We start from the raw sequence: 4980 nt of genomic DNA on the forward strand, positions 1-4980 counted from the left end.
AGCGAAGAGGGTCATCTCGATCTCATGGGGCTTGATCTCATGAACAGTGAGATCATGACCTGAGCCTAAATCAAAAGTCGGGTGCTTAGCCAACTGAGCCACCCAGGCGACCCGGCTCCTCTAAACCTTTGATCTGGGTTAAGAGGTGGGGATATGAGTAGGTAAAATGTTTTGGATTCTGTGTCTCCCTCTCTCTCTCTGCCCCTCCCCCGCTTGCATTTTCTCTCTCACTCAAAAATAAACAAATCTTAAAAAAAAAAAGTAGGAGCGACAGCGACGCAAGATGGCAGCCACCACGGGCTCGGGAGTAAAAGTCCCTCGCAATTTTCGACCATTGGAAGAACTGGAAGAAGGCCAGAAAGGAGTAGGAGATGGCACAGTTAGCTGGGGTCTAGAAGATGATGAAGACATGACACTTACAAGAAGGACAGGGATGATAATTGGGCCTCCAAGAACAATTTATGAAAACCGAATATACAGCCTTAAAATAGAATGTGGACCTAAATACCCAGAAGCACCCCCCTTTGTAAGATTTGTAACAAAAATTAATCTGAATGGAGTTAATAGTTCTAATGGACTGGTGGACCCAAGAGCCATATCAGTGCTAGCAAAATGGCAGAATTCATATAGCATCAAAGTCGTCCTGCAAGAGCCCCGGCGCCTAATGATGTCTAAAGAAAACATGAAACTCCCTCAGCCGCCTGAAGGACAGTGTTACAGCAATTAATCAAAAAGAAAAACCACAGGCCCTCCCCCTACTCCCTCCCATTCGATTTAAGCAGTCTTCATTTTCCACAGTAGTAAATTTCCTAGATACGTCTTGTAGACCTCAAAGTACTGGAAAGGAAGCTCCCATTCAAAGGCAATTTATCTTAAGATACTGTAAACGATACTAATTTTTTTTGTCCACTTAAAATATATGTTGTGCTATAACAAATCATCCTGTCAAGTGTAACCACTGTCCACATAGTTGAACTTTTGGGATCAAGAAAGTATATTTAAATGGGTTCCCATCATAACTGGTGGGGCACATCTAACTCAACTGTGAAAAGACACATCACACAATCACCTTGCTGCTGATTACACGGCCTGGGGTCTCTGCCTTCTCCCCTTCTTCCCCTGCCTCCCTGCCTGCCTCCCTCCCTCCCTCCCTGCAACAGCCCTCCAGCTTGGGGTGGCTTGCTAGAGTAGGTGTGAAGGTTTCAGGTCACAGCCTGTGGGACTACTGCTGGGTGTGTGGGGGTGCTCCAGCTGCACCCCTGCTTTTTTTAAGTCTTAAATGATGCCCCCCCCACGCCCCCTCCCCCAAGCCATTGTCCCTTCTTCACTTTCCACCACCACCCTTGGCCGAAGCATAGATTGTAACCCCCTCTGCTCCCCTCTGAAATTGGCCTTTGGTGAGGAATTCAGGGCTCTCCCCATATCTTCTCCCCCACCTTAATCGAGGGGTGCCGCTTTTTCCTTCCTCCTCCTCAACTCCCTTTTTGTACCGTCACCACCCAACACTTTCCACAATACTTCCTTGCTTTGGCCAGAAGCCATCAGGTAAGGTTGGAAAGAGTCTCTGACTTCCCTCGTTTAGTTTTGGAACCCCATTTACTCACTCTCCACCAGCCTGGGAATGAATATTGGGTCCTCAGCCCTGCCACCCTCTGCTGTCATCGTCAGCTGATGCGGTTTTTTAGCTCAGGTTTTGATAAAGTGAAAAGAACAGTCACCAGGGGTACTCACACCTGCCAGCTCTCAAAGTTCCTGGTGGTTAAACTTGGAGAAAGGCCACAGAAGACACTTGTAAGCACCCACGATCCCTCTGAATGAATTTCTTTTCCTGTAATTGCTTTTGCTTTTAAAAATTGAAGAAGTTTTACACAGGGTTCTCATGTGGTCATCTTGCAATCCGTTTGGGTCTAGTTTGGAATGTGGCAACTGGAACAAAAAGAACCTTGAATTCGGTGCACACTTCGGTTTTGGTGCTGCTGTTTCTCACGGTCCTCAGCAGGAATTAAAAAAGAACTCGGTGTGCACAGCAGATCCCTGAAATTGGCGGGCTTGACTTCCTGGCAAATCGCTGCGTTTTTCCACCTTTCTGTTCAGGACCACTAAATGCTGAGATGTGGATGCATACCGAAATAAAAGCGATTCACTGTGTTAAAAAAAAAGTAAACACATCATACTGTTAAGGTAGCTTGAAATGGAGAAAACAATTCAGAGTTATTGCACATCCAGAACCCAAGAAGAAGGCAATTAAAGAGGTGTCTGACCCTGGGAATAACATTGATTCAATCAAGAGTGACTAGCATAATAGGAACAAATAGTCTACCTCTCAGATGAGTAGTAGTGAAACAATATAAAATTAATGGAATGAAGTTAGGTATATTTGAGAAAATGAGTGATTTTCATAGGATAATTGTTGATGGCACAGAGTATCAAGCAGGCTTTTTGTTGTTGTAGAAATAACAGCTGATTCTATACTTTATATGGAAACTCACAGGACTTAGAAAGGCTAACCCAATCTCAGAGAAGACCAAATCTGGAGGGCTTCCTCTGATTTCGAGACTAAGCCAAGTGAGACAGAGTGGCCTTGGTGTAAGGATAGCTAAGTAGATCAACAACTAGATATTCCCTGAGTTTGAGCCCTGCACGGGACTCTGTGCTGACAGAGCAGAGCCTGCCTGGGATTCTCTCCTCTCTCTGCCCCTCCCCCGCTGATGCTGTCTCTCTCTCAAAATAAACAAACATTAAAAAAGAAAAAAATTAACAAGACTGACAATACTGAATGTTGTGAGAGTGTAAACTGATGCTCTCCTACATTGCTGGTGGAGTATAAAATGGGACAGCCATTCTGCAAAACTGGCAGTTCTTACAAAAACATAATCTATGACCCAGCAAGTCCACTCCCATGTATATAGTGAAATGGGTTCACAGAAAGACTTGTACGCAAGAGTGAATGTAAATGGCAGCTTTCTTGCATAACTGTCTCCAAACTGGAAACAACCCAGATGTCCATCAACAGGAGAATAAACTGCGATGTACTTAGAAGTCAAATATTACCTAGCAATTAAAAAAACAATTGATACACAAAACAGCATGGATGGTTCTCAAGAACATTATGCTGAGTGAAAGATGTAAGACATAAAAGAGTACAAGATGTTTTTCAAAAAATTGTTGACGTTCATTTTTGAGAGAGAGACAGAATGTGAGCAGGGACAGAGAAAGAGGGAGACACAGAATCCAAAGAAGGCTCCAGGCTTTGAGCTGTCAGCACAGAGCCCGATGCGGGGCTCAGGGCTTGAACCCAGGGCTTGAACCCACGGGGCTTGGGGCTCGAACCTGTGAACGATGAGCCATGAGATCATGACCTGAGGCAAAGTCAGACGCCGACTAAGCCACCCAGGCGCCCTCTAAAATGAATTTCAAGAATAGGTAAAACTAACCTATGTGATAGAAGTCAGGATAGGAATCCCCTGTTTTCTTTTACCTGAGAGAAGCTCTCTGGAGTGCTGGAAATGTTCTATCTTTGAACTGGTGGTGGTTACATAGGCTTTGCTTTTAAAATATCTGCATTTTGCTGTATATAAACTACACATACCTTCAATAAAGAAAATAGGAAAAACTGAAACTATAGATTATTTGGAAATTTTTAAGAAAAAAAAACCCACTTCATATGAAACTCTATTGGACACAGTTAAAGCCATACTCAGAGGAAAATGCATAGTCATTAATATTTTGATTACCGGGGCGCCTGGGTGGCTCAGTCAGTTGAGCGTCCAACTTCTCCTCAGGTCATGATCTCTGGGTTCACAAGTTCGAGCCCCGCATCCGGCTTGTGCTGACAGCTCAGAGCCTGGAGCCTGCTTCAGATTCTGCTTCAGATTCTGTGTTTCCCTCTCTCTCTTCCCCTCCCCCACTCCTGCTCTGTCTCTGAAAAATAAACAAACATTAATATTTTGGTTACCAAAAAATACTAAAAATAAACTATTTAATTCAATAAACTATTACACTAATAAGGTAAAAATAGTATTAATAAAGAGGAAAGTCGAAATTAAGGAAGTAGAAAATAAAACAGTAGAAAAATGAGTAAAAGAAAATGATATTTCTTTGAAGATAGGAATAAAATAAAGCAAGGAATAGGTTTAGCAAATACCTGGGCGCCATCAGTGGTTCCTGTGATTTTTGTCTTGAAACTTTGGTGCTCTCCTAACCGTGGGATTTGGTGCCGTTCACTCATTTACTAAATTTAAAAAGACAATCTGTTGAGGGGCCTGGGTGGCTCAGTCAGTTGGATGTCTGACTCTTGGTTTCCGCTCCAGTCATGATCTCTTGGTTCGTGGGCCCCAGCCCCCGGGACGGGTCTGCGTTGGGAGTGCGGGGCCTGTTTGGGATAATCTCTCTCTCTCTTCCTCTGCCTCTACCCCCCCCCCCAACTTGCGCTATCTCAAAATAAACAAATAAACATTAAAAAAAAAAAATCTGTTTCATAATCTGGCAGGAGAGACCAAGTTTAAGAGCCACGATTTCAGCTGCTATTTGTCTGGCAGACAGCAGGTGCCCGGCCATTTACACGCATGAGCTCATTTCAGGTGCACGATGGCTCCTGCAAGGTAGGTACTGCCCTCCTCTTGGAGACGGAGTTACCCCAGGCTGGCCGCTCCGATGTGGCTGTGCATTCAGGGCTGACCCTGGACTCTCCAGGTCAAGAATGTAGGGAATCAGAGGGGACGGAGGCTCCTCCGCAGGTGCCAGTGGGCTGTGGGTGTCGCGAGCGGAGGCCCGAGGCGCCGTCCCGTTAGGCCTGCAGGGTGGAGCGGGCAGGTGCAGGCCCTGAGGCGGGCGGGAGAGCGGGGGCTGTAGCTTGCAGCCCCGGGGGCGGGGGGAGGGGTAAGGGGGGCAGCCAGGTGCCACCGGCCGGGACCCCGGCCGCGGGTGCAGCGCCCCCTGGGCGGGTCGGTTGGCTGGCGGACGGGGACGCGCGCGGGGCGG

At 46.2% G+C, this 4980-nt stretch overlaps 1 pseudogene; it reads left to right on the plus strand.

Moving 5' to 3' along the window:
• The first annotated feature begins 246 nt into the window (after positions 1–246).
• On the plus strand, positions 247–2159 carry LOC112856945 (ubiquitin-conjugating enzyme E2 variant 1 pseudogene; annotated as a pseudogene).
• Positions 2160–4980: the final 2821 nt, after the last annotated feature.

Source organism: Puma concolor, chromosome E1 (assembly GCF_028749965.1).
Source record: "Puma concolor isolate L17-30 chromosome E1, mPumCon1.1.hap2, whole genome shotgun sequence".
Taxonomy (NCBI): Eukaryota; Metazoa; Chordata; class Mammalia; order Carnivora; family Felidae; genus Puma; species Puma concolor.